The 21,191-nt window shown below is 43.3% G+C and overlaps 1 long non-coding RNA gene across 1 annotated transcript in view; it reads left to right on the top strand.

The window, feature by feature from the left end:
* The window catches only part of LOC144766765 (uncharacterized), a 201,009-nt gene that overhangs the window by 73,070 nt on the left and 106,748 nt on the right, over positions 1–21,191 (top strand). Inside the window, exon 2 of the long non-coding RNA XR_013597917.1 lies at positions 12,663–12,811. This is a non-coding gene — a long non-coding RNA (uncharacterized LOC144766765). The remainder of the gene's footprint in view (positions 1–12,662; positions 12,812–21,191) is intronic.

Raw genomic sequence — 21,191 nt, 5'->3', positions numbered from 1 at the left:
GAAGAAGTGGGGGCACCTTTAGGAGAGGAGGTCAAAGACTCTTCCATTTTGGTATGATGAGTATAAAGGTGCGAGCAAGAAGTAAATGAGTGAGTTGCCGGGGTCACCAGAGATCTTACTGATTTCAGTCTGCCCATAAATATGACGACTAGGAATAGAATCTCCTCAAGTATGAGTTACGCAAATGGAGCCTCTAGCATTAATAACAACAAGCGCCTCAAACATCAGGCAAAAAAGTGACATTAATAATGAGGTACTGCAAAGTCATAACCTGTGGGAATTGTCTTGAGCAGAAAAACATAAAACTATGTGGCGCATCGAAAATATCAATAGCCGAGCGTGAAGGAAAAGGTTGTTAATTCACACATGAAAAGGGCTCCATGCAACCCACTCGAACTGGGAGAAACGATAGTTTTCACAAAGAAAGCCTTACAAAAAAAAGAATGGTACTCTGTACCTCAACAATATCACCTCAAAAAAGCATAAGAACAGACAGCCATAAATAATGTTGCCTGCTTAAATACTATGTTGACAAAAAGAAAACATGAATTTAATAAGCAGGGTTAATCATGATAGGCAGTCATCTTTTGACGTTAACTGAAGCACACTGAATTCTATGAAAGTCCTTCACTGGAACGCATAGGAGACTTAAAATGGCCGCTAATATTGCTATCAGAGAAGGAAAAGCCCCTAGGAATTGTTATAAGCAAAAGGCAATAAGTCAATGTGAGCAATGCCCAATGAAATGAATCTGTTTCTCCCTCGTTGGCTTCTTCCTGCTCTTGATAGTCAATCGCACTAGGTTGCGAGGCGTCCTGTCCTCCATGCGATTCCCGTAACAAAGTATCGCTCTCTTCATTCTCCCTTTGACTTCCTGAGGGGTGTGGCCACTCCCCTGCCTCCTTTTTCGGAAACACTGGAATGCTACCAGTCTCGTGTGCTGGATCTAGGATGTCAGCCATGATGGATTCCTGCTCGATTCCTCGTTACTTCTCACAGTGAGGTTGAATATTTTTATTAATATAAATAAAAGAATTGGAAATACCTCACTAAATACACCAAAAAGTTCTTCTGCAGCGAGGGGAAAAGGTAATGGTGTGTTTGAGCAAATGTAAAATTGTACCCAAACCAGATGATTCCTTATTGCTTCAAGTAGGGTACAGGAGAGAGCCTAGTTGAAAGCAGTGTATAGACTGCATTTGACCATTTGTCCATTAAGTTTTACTCATTGATGTTGATTCAATGGCAATTGTGTTAAACTGTTGCTTTGAGATAGCAAAGCCTGCCCTGTAAATCAACAGAGGACGGGGAAAGGGCGCAGGGGGAAAGGGCACAAAAGAGGAGTGGCCTTGGAGGATTTCATATTATTGGATAGAAGCAACACTTTATCTAAGATGCCAGTAAAAGATCTTGGATCGATTTAATTTATTTACTGGCTGCTCCTAAATCCTCAAGTCCTGCTGCAGGACCCGAGCCACGGATTATCTACTTCTTTTGTGTTTTCAAGCAACATTGATTTACATTTTATTGCAGAGTAAAATGAAACATTTGAGGCTGGCCAGCCTCCTTAACAGTTAGAATGCTTTCTTTGTTCTGCTAGGGACAGACTTTCCTACATAGTGACAGGAGTGTAACACCCCCGTGACAGGGGGCACCTACTGGTCTCATTCATCAGTAGGAGCGTGGTAGGAAAATTCATTCTTCAGCCCTCACTCAGTCAGTCGCAAGCCTCGCACATAACAGGAAGAAAGAATGCAGCTGGCCAAGTCGCCTCTAGGGACACAGCATCTTTTTTTTTAAACATTTTATTGGGATTGTCACATTTCAGGATCATTACACATTGTTATTGAACATAGTTACATGCATAGTAATGAAAGACAAACAGGGGGACAGCATTTAGTGTTGCTCCCCAGCAAGAATGGAATGGGCAGTGTGTCCCAGAAGGGCTACGATAGGTACAGAGGCTCCCCCCTCTGTATATTGCCTCACAGCGTCATGAATAGGTGGGGTGAAGGTTAAGGAGTAATATAAGTGGCTAGCAAATAGAGCAGGGCCTCTTTTGTGGTCTGCATCCAGCGGTGGTCAATGTTTGGGCAGTGGTCAGCGTAGTTGGATCAGAAGTAATGTTGGTTTTGAGCAGGCGGGAGGTTTTATGGGGATGTCAGCCAGGGTCATACAAATTCCAATCACCTAATGCGGGACTGAATTGTACCCCCAACTACTGCCATGGGGAAATGGTCTGGAGGTGTTGTGTGTACCCCTTTTCCCCATTGCTGTATCCCAGAGCAGATCAAAATAGTGCTCTTCAGTGCCACACAGGGGCTAGGGTTCTTACTGCCAGGTGGCATGTGTATCGATATATATCCCTGGGGCTGGTGTCTGGAATGCAGTCCCAATCCAAGGGGTGCAAGCTGATCTTCTCTCCCCCCCACAATCAGATATTAGGGTGACGGTAGGATGCCCAATAGGGATTAGTACCTCTTCCCCGGCATTGCGAGTTGTCTCTGTTGTGTCCCCCCCCTCAAGCCCGGTAGCATGTAAATGAATTATGCCACACACGGAGGTCGATATTACATGTCTTTATTCTCTAGACAGTAACTGTTAACTGACACGTACTGCGTCATTAACCCAATCACTTACATTACTAGACTACAGAGGCCATTAGGGACCATAGTGGTCCCACACTCTATAATACACAAGACACTACATTTCCCCCTTTGTTAAATACAAAATACCAAAAAAATATATATAATATATAATATATATATATATGCCTGAAAGGGTTCCCCACTCGATAGATCAGAGGAAACACAAAAGACTCGCACTCCAGGGTCCGTGAGAAATTCGTTTATTGGCGACGCGTTTCGACCAGGCGGTCATCTTCGTTAGCCATATATATGATGTCCAGAACCTCCTTCGAAAAAGAGAAAGGCCACACCAGGGGAATGTTTGTGGAAGCGTCTTTATTCTGCAGCACAAGTCAAAAAAGTTCTGTGTCACCCCCTATGGCGGATGCATTTCGGCGTGTTTCTGCCTTCTTCAGCGCCAGGTGTGAGAGTTTTCGGGATACGGGCGTGTATCTAAACTGAATAGCATGCCCAGTCCTGATTCAAAGAGCGCAGCTCCTCCCCCAGAAGTCTTTTCCAATCAGCCAAACCTCTTGTAATACGCCCGGTAAGCAGCGCATACACGTCCCAGCATGCAATGACATCTTCTGGTAGGTATTGTCATGCCTCAAGCCCCCTCTCAGTGCGCTGTCCCTTTAACAGTGCACTATTTAGGATTCTTTGACCCATGGAGCGACGCTTCACGTTCTTGCGTCTAGCTCAGTTGGGTCCGTTTGCTGCCTGACTTCCTGTGCCTGACTTCCGTTTCTACGTCCTGGCGTTCTTCCTGCTCGAGAGTGTCCTCGGCTCCGTTGGTTCTTTTTTGAGCCTCCGCAGCCTTTCTCTCGTGTTTTCCAAGCGCCTTGCCATTGCGCTTTTGCATTTTGACACGTTCCGTGTTGTTTCCCGTTTTTTATTGCCTTCCCAGTGTTTTGGTGTCCCGCCCGGCGGCCGGGTTTATCTCCGCCATCCGGCGGGATTCCTCTCCCTTCTGTTGGCCTCAGTTCTGCTCCGCTGGTCAGCCGGGCTTGTGCTCCGCTGACGAGCCGGGCATCCTCTCCCTTCTGTTGGCCTCATTTCTGCTCCGCTTGTCAGCCGGGTTTGTGCTCCGCTGACAGGCCGGGCAAACCTTCCCCTTTCATTCTCTCCAATACCGGGGTGCTCCGCTGTCAGCCGGGTTCTTCTCCGCTGGCGGCCGGGTTGTTACCGGTGCTCTAACATTAGTCAGTTAGGGTCTTTCTTTACCTTATGTTTTCCCTGCCCGTCCCTTCTGACATCATTTCCTTGGGGTCATTCAGCTCTTGTGATATATCACTTATTTGGACTTGGTATCTTGCGTGGACCAGTGAGGATTGGGCTACAGCTACACGTTCCAGAATCACGGTAACAGCGCATTATTGCGCTGCACATTGTATTGGTATAAGGAAGATTGTATTGTAGTGTTTGATTTCCTGTTTTGTTTATTGTAGATGTTGTTCCCACTATCAAGGATATTGGCAACCGAGTTCTTGTATTCAATCAAACCTTTGGGGTGTGCTTCGTGGCAGTTAAGACAAAAACCAGAGTGAGCATGATATTGTTTAGTCGCTCATAACACAAGAATATATAGAGTCATTAGACTTATGAGTGTTTTGCCTTCTTCACTGCAGCTCCAGATATATCCATTTCCAGAGGTTCTCCCATATCCATTCAGGGACATTAACATACATCCAGCTAGGTATGAAAGGTTATGTTGAATAATTGCGAATGTGATTGTCCTATTCAGACTCAAGAATATTACTCTTTTGCATTACAGTCTCTCTTGTTGCCAAGCCCACAAGAAGGTTGAGACGACCAGTCTGAAGACCCTCAACACCCACTTGTTATCCCCAACCTTTCCTTGTTTTGTCTCCCTGTTTTCCCCTGTTCCGCCTCCTGTGCTCTAGTGCTTGATAGAGTCGGAAGGCTGCAGGGGAAGGCTGTGGACTATACTTCGGATTCCTGACGCTCCTGCAGAATCATCGTGTATCCTTTACAGGTATTGCGGGAAGGGGGGGGGATTAGCGCTACAATATTTTACAGAACCCCACTGTCATTGTGCCATATATATATACATCATAGCTCCTCAATGAGTTGTTGAGGCACTCAAATCACTCTTCCAGATCTTGTGGTGTGAGACTGAGCAAATACAGGAGTTACAACCACAGCAGGCACCGTTGAGCTAGACACTGATGCAGTCTGGGGCTCTCCTGCCCCTCTGATGACAAAGTATCACTCCAGATGTCTGGAGCCGACAGATATCGCGGCAGGTGCTTGAAATGTGAGGAATCCCTCTTAATGGACTTTCCTGGATAGTGAGCAGTCACCATGTGCTCCTTACTAGTTACAATTTGCAATGGATCGGCATTGCAGGGAGAATCAGATTTGCGTTTCTTCCTCTACTTGACAAGGACACAGTCTTCTTTCTGAAATGTAAGGTCTAGAGTACATGGATGCTTTTCTGCATAAGTCTTCATTCTGCACTTGTGAGATTAATCAGTGAGTCAAACTTTCTGAGTATCACTTGTTCTTTCAGTGATCAACTGGGGCAGCTTGGTACCCATGGTTCTCTCAAACATCAGGGTAGCCAGACTTCCGCCGATTGTAGAATGGGGTAGAGCTGTAGGCACTAACAGTAGAATAAAGAACAGACTTGAGCTCAAGTCACTGTAGCACAGCGCGCTGGACAGCCTTCTTAAGAGTGTTCCTGAAAGGTTCCAAGCCATTATTCTGTGTCATAAAGGTGTGCTTTTCTGATGCTTGACATTCAAATGAGTAAGAAAGTGTTTGAATTCCTGGCCATTGAATGGTAGGCTATTGTCAGATTTTAGAATGGACGGAACACCCCAGGTTGCAAATATGCCTTCTAGTTTTTCAATTACTCGATCACGAGTGATTGACGAGAGGTCTTCCACCAGAGGAAACTGGAAGTACTCATCCACAATTACCATGAGGTAATGACCAGTTTGAAGGGGTCCAAAGAAGGCAATTGTAATTTTCTCCCAAATGTGTCTTGGAAGATCCGACATGTTCAAAGGATACTGTGTTGCTTTGGGAGATACAGTAACACAAATGACAAGCATGGAGCTCTCTCTCAACTTGCTCATCAAGATGAGGGAACTAAACACGGTCTCGGAGGGCTTGCTTTGTGGCGACAATTCCACAATGTCCCTCTTGTATTACTTCAATGACTTGCTGTAGTAGACTTTCAGGAAATACAATTCTCGACCCTCACAAGATAATACCTTCTTGTGTAATGAACAGTTCATCACAAACATTCTTGAATTTCTGATATTCACTGTCATTATCAAGAGGTCGAGCATGTGTTCTCCAGGACTGATGTATAATAATGTATTTGAGGATGAGCATATTCCTCTCTGTATTGGTAGCAGCACTTATTTGCTCGACGGTACACCTGGCTCTCATAATAAAGTTAACCTGTGCCTCTGCCATTTCGGAAGGGATACCCTGACATTGTAGGGGCACTTGAGAAAATTAGCCAGCAGGGTTTTCATATTTTCCCAGCAGGTGCACAATGGTGTAGCCATACTCTTGAAGTCTCAGCCCCCACCTCTCAATGCATGAGGGCATCTTGGCCTTTGGATTGCCAAAAATAGTAAGCAATGCTTGGTGATCAGTAACAAGCATAAAATGTTTCCCATACAGAAACCCATGAAAGTATTCACAAGCCCACACAACAGCTAGGCTTTATTTCTTTCATTCTCAGATTGCGAGTAAGCTCGTTCAGTCTGTGGCAAACTTCAGCTTGCATAAGCTACAATATGCCTTCTTGCATTTGCATGTCTACTATGTTGAGCAAGAATGGTGCCCAAACCCAATGGGCTGGCATCCTCAACAATCTCTGCAATTTTGGATCAAAGTAAGTAATCTCGGTAGCATTTTCAATTGCATGCTTAATAGTCTTGAAACTTTGATCACTCTCCCATGACAACTGAAATGGAACATTCCGTTTCATTAACTCTCTCAATGGGGCACTCATAGTGGCAAAGCTACGGATGTTGAAAAAAGATGTGATGCGCGCGATGCGCATCATTTAAGAGTTGCACAGCATTATACACATTTGTGATTCACATTATACACGTACTCAAAAAGTATTCAAAAGTGATAAAAAAGTTCAGTCCGTTTATTTATGCTCCTTTCAGTTTTTATCTATCACATCAAAGGTACGAGGTTCCATAATTTCATGTATTTTGTTTGCTTTAGAATTGCCCATCCAGGCCTAATTACAAGCACGTTTCAAGAAACTCGAATCCTCCATTGACATTTAAATTCACCCAATGCATTTCGATCATAATTGATCTTCGTCAGGGGTATCTGTAATAGTTAATGAATATGTATCAGCCAACCAGAATCGTTCATATACAGCAGCAATAAATTAACAATACTTTCTTGTTGTAACCCCTACCCTTCAAATGAAACATTTCAGTGTTATCAAAACAAATGTCATCATCCATTTGTGTGCACAGTGCCAATCATCCCCCATCCTCCTTTTCTCAACCCCAACCTATTGCGCAATGCCCCATAGCCTAAAGTGTAAACATAAATATCGAGTGCAACCTTACCATCATTGCGTTAATAAAACAAAAAATAAATTGCAAATGCCACCTCTACGATGTCCTCCCTAGTTTACAACTAACTGAATCTGCTGTTTGAGAACGTTTATATCCCTAGTTCCCACCTGCAGTAATCCTGTCATGTTACAAAGAGCGTATCCTCCACCTCTCCGTTCAAACATAATCAAAGTAGAATTGTCCCTCGCAACTACTTATACCCTGGATACCCTGACATTGTAGGGGCACTTGAGAAAATTAGCCAGCAGGGTTTTCATATTTTCCCGGCAGGTGCACAATGGTGTAGCCATACTCTTGAAGTCTCAGCCCCGCCTCTCAATGCAGGAGGGCATCTTGGCCTTTGGATTGCCAAAAATAGTAAGCAATGCTTGGTGATCAGTAATAAGCATAAAATGTTTCCCATCAGAAACCCATGAAAGTATTCACAAGCCCACACAACAGCTAGGCTTTAGTTCTTTCATTCTCAGATTGCGAGTAAGCTCGTTCAGTCTGTGACAAACTTCAGCTTGCATAAGCTACAATATGCCTTCTTGCATTTGCATGTCTACTATGTTCAGCAAGAATGATGCCCAAACCCAATGGGCTGGCATCCTCAACAATCTCTGCAATTTTGGATCAAAGTAAGTAATCTCAGTAGCATTTTCAATTGCATGCTTAATAGTCTTGAAACTTTGATCACTCTCCCATGACCACTGAAATGAAACATTCCGTTTCATTAACTCTCTCAATGGGGCACTCATAGTGGCAAAGTTACGGATGTACCTAGAACAGTAGCCGGACATACCAAGAAAAGCATGCAGCATGGTTACATTCTGTGGAGGGGAGGTGTATGATAAAGCCTGAAACTTGGCTGGATCTGGAGTCATTCTCTCTTCTGCGAAAATGTGCCAAAAGAGTTTTAGTTTTGTGAAATTCAAATTTTTCAGCATTCGGCATAATACCTACATAAGCACATAGATGGCACACTTGTGTAAGGGCCCTATCATTTTCCTTTTGTGTTGCCCCAAACACTAATATAGAACTGTAATTGAAATATGCGTGACAGGCTGTATAATGCGACTAAACACATCTTTAAAAAGTTTGGCAGCTCAAGATACTCCGAAACTCAATCTTTTGTATCTGAACAAGTTGCAAATGAGACACTTTTCCAACAAAGTACCTTAGATGTGTCACACAAAGCAAACAAAAGAGTCGCAGGGAAAGCGATGCATCAGTTCCTTGCTTCGGGGGAGGCGGCGCACCTGTTCCTTACTGCAGCACAGGGGAGGCGATGCATCTGTTCCTTACCGGAGAGGAGGGGATGCATCAGTTTCTTACTGAGTTCTGGTTACGATACGACAAGATGGCGCCTCAATGAGTGGCGACGATCCGGTGCGATGCGACAAAATGGCGGCTTGTTGCGATGCGAAGATCCGGTTGATGCGTGAACAATTGCAGCTGCACAGCGGGTGCTGCAACAGTTTTCTCGGTGCTGCGTCGGGACTCGGTGGGGATGCAGCACGCTTCTTCTCCATGGCTCGGCGATGCTTCTGGACCAGGTGTGGATGCGGCACGCGTCTTCTCCGTGATTTGACAATGCGTTTAAAATCGGTGCAGATGCAACATGCTTCTTCCTCGTTGCGTCGATCTTCCAGCTCCCAACAACAAACAGTCGCTAGAGGTCCTAAACGGCAGCAGGCACCTCTTTGCAGGTTGGGATTCCCAGCAAGGGAATTCAGGGGAGCTGGGGGTGAAGTCTTTGTGTCCCTGAGAGTTCAGACAGGAGGCAAGCTCAATTTCAAGCCCTTGGAGATCTTCCTCAAGATGACAAAGCAAAACAGCAAAATCCTTTTGTCCTTTCCTTGGCTACAAGTAATCACTGCAGGCCTACCCAAAACAGCAAACAGCACAGAGGCAGTAATCTTCCTTCAGCCGCTCCGGTTCTTCTCCGTGGCAAAAATTCCTCTTGATTTCCCAGAAGTGATCTAAAGTTCTGGGGTCTGGGTCCCCCTTTTTATACACACAAATCCTTTGTCTCTGAAGGGAGAGAGTGTCTGTACCCAGCCAAAACCAGTTCTGTCCTCCCTGGTGCAGCTTCCTGGCAGGAGGTGGAGGCAGCATTGTTGAAAGCAGACCTGGCCCAGGCAGGTGAAAGGAAATCTCCTCCCCCTACTCTAAATTCAACCCAGGTCCCATTCGGCCCAGCCCTGACTCATCAGACTGCTGTTGCCGCAGTCCTCTCCCAGCTCCTGTCACTCACAAGCCAGACATGCAATACACAGACCTAGCAGAGGCATACTGTATGGTTAGGCAAGAAAATACCTACTTACTAAAAGTGGTATTTTCAAACACAGAATGTTTAAATCACCCACACTAAAAGATGCACTTTAATATTCTGAGTTCAGGCATACTAAACTTTATATTCCTATCTTGTTCCCTGGGTCAGTTATGTTTATAAGATGTTATAATCAAACTGCCCATTCTGGCCTATGGGAACAGATAGCCTTGCAATAATGAAAAACGAAATTGGCAGTAATTCACTATCAGGACATGCCACACATATCAGGGCATGTCCTACCTTTCACATACAATGCACCCTGTCCACAGGGTTATCTTGGCCCTACCTTAGAGGTGACTAACATGCAGAAAAGAGAAGGTTTAGGGACTGGCAAGTTTGTGCACTTGCCAAGTCGACATGGCAGTCCCAGACTGCACACAAGCTCTGCAATGGCAGGCCTGAGCCACATTTTACAAGCTGTTTCTGTGGGTGGCACAATCAGTGCTGCAAGCCAACCAGCAACATTTGATTTACAGGCCCTGGGCACCCATGGTGCCCTGTACTAGGGACTGACAAGTAAATCAAATACCAATCATGGAATCACTAATCCATACAACAATTTACAATAGGGAGCACTTGCACCTTGGCCCTGAACAGCAGTGGCAAAGTGCCTAAAAGCATCTAAACCAGCAAAAACAGATGAGGCAACAGCAAAAAGCGGAAGGGAGACTCACACCAATGGTGCCAAGTCTAACATACCCATTTTCAAAAAAGACGATAGAGGGAATGCAAAGTGTTATAGGCCCATATCCCTGCTTGATTCAACATCTAAATTGATGGGTAGAATCATGTTGGAAAGACTGGAAAGGTGGGCAAACAAGAATACAATTTTAACTGATGCCCAGTATGGATTTAGAATGGGCATAGGGACAGAAGAACAGTGCGTAAACCTTGAGCTACTGATAGGGAAATATATCCACGCTAAAGAAGGACAATTGCACCTCTGTTTCGTGGACCTCACCAGTGCTTTTGATTTAGTCAACCATGTTAAACTATGGCAAACATTGAAAGGGATGGGCGCACCCCACAATATTATAGCCTATCTATCACAAATATACAGCCTTCTAACTTCAAGAGTGCGATTTAGCCCAAAAGATTAATGTACTTCTAATTTTAGAATCACCCGGGGTATTTGACAAGGATGTGTTTTAGCGCCCCTTTTATTTTCCCTACATATTAACAATGTTGATTTATTTTTACAAAATGTAAGTGCTGATGCCCCTAGAGTTGGCACAGGTGTATCCACAGTATTCCTATATGCAGATAATGCAGTACTATTGTCAAGGACTGCAAATGGTTTACAGTGCCTAATAGAAAAGTTTACGCAATTCGTGACCATAAAAGACTTACAGCTGAATCTTAGTAAAACTTTCGTTATGACATGTGGGAAGAGTAGACTAAAGAGTAGGCAACACCAAGTTGAAGGTGTCCAAATCGAAAGAATAACATCATTTACTTATTTGGGTATTCTTTTTAACAGGAATGGCGTCTGGGGTGCACACATTGATTTATGTAAGTTAAAATTCCTTCGACCGAGTGAAGGCATTTTTAGATTTTCTACAAAAATAGGTAATAAGCCAGTACGGGAAATCCTTACACTATATAGGAGTAAGTGTATCACAGGTTCATGTTTTAGAGCAGTACTATGGGGAAGGGCAAATACATACTTGCTGCAAATTCAGGAAAATAAATTTTTAAAAAGGGTTCTAGCTGTTCCAAACTCAACCGCCTCATATATAGTCCATAAAGAGCTGTGCATACCTTATATTAGCGATCTCATTAGTATGGCAGCCCTTACATTTTGGCATGGGATTTGGACTAAAGACGAGACCAAGTTCACCAAGGATACAATAATGGATTGCCTATCCCTCGATTATAGTAAACAAATCCTTTGGTTACAGTTTATTTCAAATCTCCTAAAAGAATGTAAGGTGGACTCTGATCTTTATGATCTGGAGTCCATCCAGGATTAGAGTGAAGGGTATTTACAGATGAGACTAATACATTTGAGGGAACTTGCAAGAGATGTGGGGTTAGGTCTAAACCTAAGTGTTAGATCTTATTGTGAAGGCCCGCTCTAGATGGGTATCCAACAATACCTTATTACGGTAAGAAACTTAAAGCATAGATTTTATTTAACAAGGTTGAGGATGGATACCTTACATTAACGGATTGCTTACCCTAGAATGGGAAATTGGATCTATAATCTCCCACTTTGCCCCTGTGATGGAAAGTCATTGCAGTCTACGTTGCACTTTATTTTGTTTTGTAGTTTTTATCGGGATATTAGGAAATATGTTTTAAGACCTTTCTTTTTAGTAAATAAATTGTATTCTTATAAACATGCTTTTAACTATATCCGTAGCTTGGAAAACGATAAAATCTGCAATACAGTTATTGTTTTTATACAAATGGCAATCAGGAGAAGAAAGGATAATTCCCATCTGGAAGCCTTAACATATTAAAGCAAGTAGGCTTTTTAATACTTCTTAAGGCCATATATACTCCTGATTGAAATCTATTATTATATTGCACTTATGCACTTTACCACCGTATGGCCCTGTTTACTTAAGTACTGTCATTATGTTTTTGGGATGAAGTATTATTATGTACTATTTGTATCTTTTTAATTAGTATTTTATTATGTACTGAATTGTTTTTAATAAGTGTATGTTATTATTGTTTAAACATTGACTGGGATTGACTATAAAGTAGTTATAAGTATAGAAAACTATGGATGGAGTTTTAATATGCAATGAATTGACTTAGCATGATTATAGCATTTAACAGAAAAATTAATTATATTCTTTATTAGAATGCTTTTATGGTTGTACACTGTATACTGAATAAAGCTTGACTTGACAGCCGATGTCACCTTGACATCCTGGTAAGATAGTCTGTCCACCTGTTGAATCTTCTTTATCACTTCCTTTACTCCTTCTCCTGCTAAGTTCTTAAGATATTTTATGATCTTGTTGTCATCAATTATTTCTAGTGCATCAATGAAATCATAAAAGGTTTAGATCCAAACAGTTCATTGGGCACCAAGACTCTGCTTTTTAGCAGTATCAAATAAAGATGGCGATTTTAAGAAAACGGTGGCATTATACTTTGTGCTGTTTTCTGCAGCTGCTGTCCGGATTATATACTGTTCAGGCCACACTTGACCTACAGCGCCTTGTGGGCTGGTGTCCCTGCTGCGAGCAACAGCCCGTTGACTAGTGCTTGGACCGTCATGCCCAACCGGAGGTGGTGAAGCACCAGCTTCTTCTTTGACAGTAGGTAGTGGTTTAATTCTTCACTACTCTCTACGTTTTGCATTTTAACTGTTTTTCTCTCCCTTTAGCCTTCCTTTGTGTTTATGTGCTTCCCCTCAGAGCGTTTTCGTGCCTCTGGCTGTTGTTGCTTGTTGCACTTTCTTTACCTGTCAGTCACTGCCTTTAGCGTTACCGTACTGCATGAATTATGGCTCTGTGTTGTGTTGTGTTGTGTTGTGGTTGTATTAGCGATTTTCTGAATGATGATAAATTAAACTTTGCCTTTGCTTTCTCTGAAGGTTTTGTACTGGTTAGAGTTGTGCTTTTACTCCACATATGCCAACCATCGATTCTTCACTTCAACTGAGGCTCACGTGGCATGCACAAGCAGTTTGCTGGACCTCAGCAAACTCTGTGGGAGAGCACTCTCGACTCTTCCGGTTGCGGGGTTTACGTATTCCCCATCTTGTCACAAGTTGTAGCGTCTTCCCCAGCCCAATAGCATGTAAATGTATTACAACACACACGGAGCTCGATATTACACGTCTTTATTTTCTTAAGTGTAACTGTTAACTGACACTTACTGTGTCAGGAATTTTATTAAACACACCCAATTACGTCAGTAGACTACGGAGTCTGTTAGGGACCAGAGGGGTCCCAAGCTCTGTTATATACACAGCGAGGAAGGGGTCACAATTGTTAAATCCATTCTGCCATTTGCAACCTATATCCCCTCCACCTAATGTTGCAGGGTTTCTGTACTCACACAGAACTGTGCACAGAGGAGTGGAACCTCGGCAAATTAGGGTGTCCCAAAACTTACCTTAGCAACCAACTCACCCCTTACCGAGCTAGCTACAGTGTCTCATTGGACATATCAAACTCCCAATGTTTAGACAAACCAGAACATGAACTTACAGTACCTCAGGGTACGTGGGACTCATGAACACTCTTTCGTTATATTATCATTACAAACCAGAACATGGAGTAAAGAAGACACATGTGCATTTGAAATGTTTATTTACTAATGCCGTCTTCTCAGGCGCAGTATCTTAGATAATACAAGTATACTTATTATCAGTATCAAAATTATCAGCATAGTTACTAAGACATAAAAAGCGAATGGTGACATCATGTTAACATGCTGTAATGAATAAGAGTTAACAACACTTATATCTCACCCTCCCTAACACATATATTATATTATTAGCTAAGAAGGTCTCTTTGGGTTGTTTTAGGGCGGGCCCATACCTTAGTGTCCTAGCATGAAGGAATCACATCAGCATACATCAGCTCTCTCTGCATGTGCACCGCATCAAGTGTGTTAACAATTCTCGTGCAAAGCAATATCAATCCCGCCTCAAGCCCAATTTGGCAAAGGCTGCACTTGTGTTATGACTATGAAGGCGTAGAGATCAGACCTCATAACAATACCATATCGTGTTGCTCCTGAAACTTCAGCACTCTCCGTGCAGACATGGTTTATTAAACAAAACTGATATCAGAGCAATAACATATTATTCTCACATACACCACGGCAAACCACTAGGTTGAAAGCTAAGTCAACAATTAAGGGTCGTGTGCAGAAGTTGCAAGAAAGGAAAAATGGCGTTTAAATCTCAAATGTACCTATGCTAACTTAACACGATATAAGGATATATAGGAGCTATACAACACCCCCCCATGATCCGAGAACGGACTAAATAAGATAACAGAAGTGCCATCACATGAGAGCAGAATCCAATTATAAACGAGCATGAATAAAAATTCAATTTATAAAAACTAATGCTAAAAAATAGCCCACAAGTATAATGTGGCTCAAGCCAATAGGCAAGCAAAAATAAAATGTCGTGACCAAAAGTCAATAAAATCAAGGAAATGCTATCAATCAGCATGTCAATTTGAGGCAGTGTCTATGATAAGACTGTATATGAAAAGTAAGCCGCAACAGCCTCCAGGAGGAAGTCACTGTCCTCATCCGAAAACAGTTCAGCCATCCAATTTAAAAGATGAAAGGAACATACGTGATCTTCCAGCACCGGATCCTCTATAACCATCAGAGGACAGCTCGGTGGGTTTTCAAGAAAACTTCGTTCCAAGAAATTTCGCGCTGCCGACAACACATCCCAGGGACCCATTAGTCCATGTGCCACCGCCAAGGCCATAATCCTTTCGTCAGAACAAACCAACTCGTGAGCAATGATAGGACTCATCAGTTGATCAAAATCGACGTCAGAAGATATTGGTCCGCAGAGACACAAATCAATGGCCCAAAGGAAATCACAGGTCAGGCAGCGAAATACAGGCTGGACACAGGTGAAATAGGAGAACCGAAAAGATAATCCAAACGCCGTGCTTAGAGTCGCCAACGGCAGTGTGCCATAATAATCAAGCATGCGGTTGCGAAACCGCGTCAGTAGCAGCTGAGCGTGGTCTTGCACAGGAAGGGCATCCATATTTAAAAAGGCAGAAAACCACCAATGCGCCGGCCGCTAATGCAAGTAAAAACGGGAACCCTCCAAATAAGGATGAAAAAATAGAATGGAAGAAGGCAGGGATGACTCCAAAAATCTTCTCAAAGGAAGTCACGAGACCACCGCTAACAACTTTAAAAAAATGTGCTAGGCCCGTTGTGGAGGATGCGTTAAAGATAGAACGGACCATGGCTCCGAAATGCAAAGGCAAATCAGTATTTAAAAGAGCCTGAACCTCCGTACGGGTGTAAGCAATGTGAAGCACGAAAGTTTCACGGGCCGAGCTCAAGGCCACCTCTTTCTGGGACAATAGAGCTCTTATTCTAGCCATGCCGCTGAATTCTGCTCCCAAGGTCGGTATCTGTGGCCAAATGGAAGACTCCCTATGTTCACGTGTGGGAGGATAAAGAACATTTCTGCAGCAAATAACTCGCTCACTAACTGTTACTATGAAAGCTATACCTTTAATCAAACCACAACAGTTTTCATTATTGAGCATTAAATAACTACCATTCTCTAACAATTTAAACGTGGGGATGATAGCAGGAACTGGCGTGCCCTGTAAAACGCAAGCCATATTCGGTCGGTCCTTGTTACATGAACCGTGTAACTGTATGTGTCTGCACATTAAAGAATGATCTGGCGTCTCAGTACACTCATCCCCTGTTAGATAAACTTCTTGTTCATCCTTGAAACATCTGTATGTGTATGGGAGTGACCAGACTTCATGAAGAAAACCGCTACCTAAGGGTTCAAAACGACCTATTGGCACATATTTCATACAATTTGAAAACTTATATAAAGCAAAAGGCAGTGTTATTAAACCGTGGATAAGCCACGTAGCAGTAGTGGCTTCTGCCACAGAAAAAGGTAAAGATTCCAACCTTTCAATATGGAGCATAGAAAAGGAAGCATCACGCATTGAAAGCAAGCGTTGTTTGTCTGTCAAATTAAACGGTGAAAATAAAGAGGAAACGTTCATGTATCCCCAGGGAACTTTACCCATTTTCAGAGTCTGAAGTGTCCATGCAAACTGCATGATTGACCGTAATTGATTTTGACCATGGTATAATACTGACACTTCATCATGCACAATATCAACAACAGACGACACAATATTATCTAATGTGTAAATTCTAGAGGAAAGCACGTTAATGTTATTGTCAACAACTGCAAGCACTTTCTCAAGATTCGCCTGATCAATAGCCCTAAGGCGTGAAGCAGCCTCAATCTGTGAGAGTTTCCAAATTTCATTGTAAACCCCATATAACCACCTTTTCGACCTGCCACTAGCTGGGCCTTTAATGAAATCATTCAAATCCACGTCTGCATTCAGTTTGGAAAGGTGATACTTAACCGCAGGTAAAGTTGAATGTTTCAGCCAAGCTTGACACAACTTGCCCACAGAGTAAGAGGTGACAGTATGACTCAAATCAAACCGGGGATCAGATCTAACAGTCTTAAAACCGTCAGATATATTCAAAAATCTTTTTTGGCAAGAATCAGCACTACGGTGCCAAAGCAGCCAACCCTTGGGATTCATACTGGAAATGTTAAAGGAGGAATTAAGAAGCAGAGCCTGTATATCTTTAATGGACAATTGAGTAAAATTACTCCAATTCTCATATTCCTCCAACTCCGGGAAAGACGGGGTGTTTAACCTTTTAGATGTAGCCAATCCAAAGCATGTGGTCTGGGAAATGGTTTCATTTAAAAACAACATATGATTCGGGATGAGACATGCACGGTGCAAAGCCTCAGTGCCTCGTACCTGCCAGGCCCTTGAACCCCAAACTGATTTAAGGTCTATTGTTTCCTTCCATAACTCATAGCCCCCAGTAACTAATTGATCTAGGAAGGCCTTCGAGTACAACAATTTTGTATCGGTAAGTCGAACCTTGGACAGTGGCTGTTTGTGAAATTTAAAATAAAAGGACTCGGGATTGGACTGGTTAAAGTCAGTGAAATAAGTATACTTTTTAAGAAACGTTTCTGAACTCCCTTGTGTAGGAGCTGGGCAATGTTCCCACTGAGTAAAATTAACAGCATCCCTTCGGGAAGATGTTTTGTGTAAGAAGTGATTGCCATAATGTTGGTAACAGAACAATTCACCATAATTAGCAGATTCTAAATATAAATCCTCAGCATCAAAAGCAGCATAGTATTTCAAATCAGAAAACAAACTTTCCACAGCATTAACATCCCAATCATCAGAACGAATGTTTTGTTTCACCACATCCCCCATATTAACTCTTAGTACATTAGGAACATTAACGACTTCCGTTGGGCCATGAATCTGAAAACGAACTGCATCCCACGCGATTCCATCCAGAACAGGCCATGCTGTGATGTTAACCAAAGTCAAGTCTCTTTTTAATCTGTGTGTAGAATGTGAAGAGGAAAGTGGGGCCAATGTTCCATTTAAATGAGTAATGCAAGTTCTCTCCTCGACATAGTGTCCATTCATAATCCGAAAAAAATAAAACACAAAACCAATTGACATAAAAAGGTAAACCGAAAAAAGGACCAGCCAAATGTATATCCAAGGAGGTATCAAAAAATGTTTTTTAAACAGGCTAGCATATACTGCAATTTGAGAGTGTTTTTTCGAGGCAAGGGAAGCAGAGTCAAATGAAAATCTGGATTCCGTGGCTAAACGAGCTTGCAGGTCAGGCATGGACAAATCAGTGGGGTATGTATAGTCTGTCTCATCCATGTTAGTTCCGGGCAAATTATTTAATAATGGACTGGAAACAGCAGGTAATTCGATGGCCACTTCAGGTTCAATATTAGAGGCAGTGGGCATAATTGAATTTCTCACAATGGAAGGACAGGAAACAGCCGGTGTCATGCTAAGAAGAATCGGCCACTCTGTGTATCTTGACATTGTCAATAGAAATAAACCTGTTTTCCTTACGACCTGGAAGTGGTGGTAAAATGACTGTTCTTGTGCCCTTCACTCCAAGCACTGGGACTGGAGCTCGATAGGAGGGACCAAACTCTTTCTTGTTGTCGATCTTCTCTCGAACCAGTTCTCCAACTTGGGGTAGCCAGCCAACTACCGGGATCTGCAACGCATCATCCGGTGTGGAGGGCAAATGTTCCTTTGCAAGAGTGTCTCTGGTCTTTTGTAGATTCTGTAAAACATTGCAATGTTCATCTGCGTCAAAGGAAGTGGCGCGAACCACAGAGTCTAGACCGTCAAGGTCAGGGACGTACATCTTGATGCCAAAGAGCATTTCGTATGGGGTCCGCCCACCCAGAGACCTTCTAGGGAGATTATTAAGAGCACGCTGCACGCCATAGAGGTGAGCCAGCCAGTTTCTGCCAGTGCCTATAACTCGGGCTGTCAAAGATTGCTTTAAATCACGGTTCATTCGTTCAACTACACTATTACCCTCAGGTCTGTAGGGTGACGAAAACTTGACTTGGACCCCCATCGAAGTCATGGCATCCTTATACGCCTTAGAGGCGAAAGCCGGACCCTGATCCGAATGGAAGGTACCACAGGCAAAAATCCCTATAAAGATACGCAAATCTCTAATGACAGTCCGTGAATCAGCGCTGCGATGTGGCCATACCCACACAAAGCGTGTGCATGAGTCAACTGCTACTAAGATGTACTTATACGCAGTATCAGATGAAAAAGGACCGCAGTGATCTAAATAAACACAGCCTAGTGGTTTATTAGAAATGTACAACTGAGTCTGTGGCGGACGCGTAGCAGTTGAAGGTTTGATCTGCTGGCATATGTCACAAAGAAGGACATAATCACGCGTCTGTTTGTACAGTCCCCGCCACCAGAAACGTTGTTGTAGTTGCGTTACAGTGGCTGAGACGCCCGCATGCGCAGACGCCACACCTTCATGAGCCGCTGTAATCAAGTCTGTTCTGCGATCCGAGTTGGGAATCAGCCGTTCCCCAACATCAGGAATTGTCACAAAAGGAACCTTTTCGGGACTTAAGTGGTATTTATACTTCGAAGGGAATCCAGCAGGATGTTTACTTCCCTTCTCAGAGGCAGCAATCGCTGCCAAGATGTCGCTATCAATCTTGGTTTTAGACCTAGTAACTGCTGCAACTAAGTATGTAGATACTGCTGATTTCGCTGCTTCATCAGCAAGCGAGTTGCCAACAGTGTGAACTCCTACGCGCTGATGACCGAGAGTATGAATCACATAAACGAGTGGCAACATAGCCTTAAGCTCTGCCACTCGAACCCAGATCATTTTATGTTTTATTGTGCTACCCTTGGAATCATGAAATTCATTTTGAATCCAAAAGAACAAGTTTTCATTGTAAGACTGGACACAGTAGTAAGAATCACTTACAATTAGAGTAGTAACACTTGGATCTGCGTACTCCAAAGCTAGTAAGAGAGCACGAAGCTCTGCCAATTGTGCGGTGCAATCGCCCAGGGGCAACGTGTGTACCTCCCTGGAAATGAACTCATCATTCAACATAGCACCGACTACAATGGCGCATGCGGAAACGTAGGCATGTTTAGAGCCATGCGCAACCTGCGCCGACCCATCAGTGTAAATGATGCAATGGAAGTCCTCCAAAGGTCGCATCGCCAGAGGAGCAGGATGAACGAATTCATACTGCAAGTACTCCTGCGACCGTAAGGAAGCGTCAAAAATAAACATGACATCCGTGGATGACAATGACGCAGCCCACTGAATCCACCGAGGGTGCAAAGCCTTTGAATTTGGTACACTGGCTTTCGTGACTGCCTCCAAATGAGGACAGGGTGTTACCACTAGCATGCGTTTCCCCTGAGACAGTGCTCGTTCTTTTAGAATTGCCATCTGTACAGCAGTTAAAACTTTTTCCACTGTGGGAAACCGCATCTCAGCCGAAGTGTACAAGTGTGACTTGTAAGCAATAGGTACCGCGTCACCTTCATTAAAAGTGAGGTACGTGAAACCCACCGTCCCAGGAATTATTCTTATTACCAGGTTGGTGTGGTTATCACGAGTCAGTAAATATTTAGAAGCGAGCAGATCAGCCTGCAAGGATTGCAAAATGGCTGAATGCTCAGGCAGCCAGCATGATTTCGAGAAAGTTGGTTGTATCAAAGCATACAGAGGCTTGATACGCTGGGCATAATCCGGAATGTAAGTTCTGCCGAAATTCAAAAAGCCCAGTAAAGACTGTAATTTTTTCAGAGTTGTTGGAGCGCGCAATTGTGCGCACTTCTCTAAGAAGTGAGGAGCCAAACCTCTACCTTCATTGTTGAGCTCATAGCCCAAAAACAACACTGTGTGTTCTGCAATGTGCGATTTTGCAAAATTAAATTTGTAACCCATGTCTGCAAAGGTACAAATTATGGAATTCACTCGACACAGATGCATCCAAATTTCGTCGTCTGTGAGATAAATATCATCCACATAAGAACATGCATCCGGATCGATTCCCTCCAATAGTGTGACTATTCTGGAGGTGAAGACCCCAGGACTATTTTTGTAGCCCATTGGGAGTCGCCGGAAGCATTTTTGCACACCAGCGGACGTAAAACTTGTCCATTGGGAGCTAAAGCCATCCAGTCTGTGGGCATAAAAACCATTGGAAATGTCCAGCGTTGTCTTGAAACGCTTACGCACTAGACTATCCACTAGGGCAGAGCCGTGAGTATTCTGTACTGCACAGTTACGGCAATGCGAGTTCAAATGCCGGTAATCCAATACCAAACGATATGATCCGTCAGGTTTGGTCACAGTAAAAAGGGGATTATTCATTGGTGACACACACGTTTCAATAACTCCCTGATATTCCAATTGTTCAAGGATTTCCGCGACGGCCGCTTTAGCTTCACGCCGTATGGGATATTGAGGCTGAGGCTGCGGCTCAGACCGCAAAGGAATTTCGTGGCACGGGGACAATTTGTCCCAACCACATTGGTTGCGGTAGAGAGCCGGTGCAAG

Source organism: Lissotriton helveticus, chromosome 7 (assembly GCF_964261635.1).
Source record: "Lissotriton helveticus chromosome 7, aLisHel1.1, whole genome shotgun sequence".
Lineage (NCBI taxonomy): Eukaryota > Metazoa > Chordata > Amphibia > Caudata > Salamandridae > Lissotriton > Lissotriton helveticus.
Note: the sequence above shows the minus strand (reverse complement) of the source record. Positions and strands in the feature narration are given on the sequence as shown.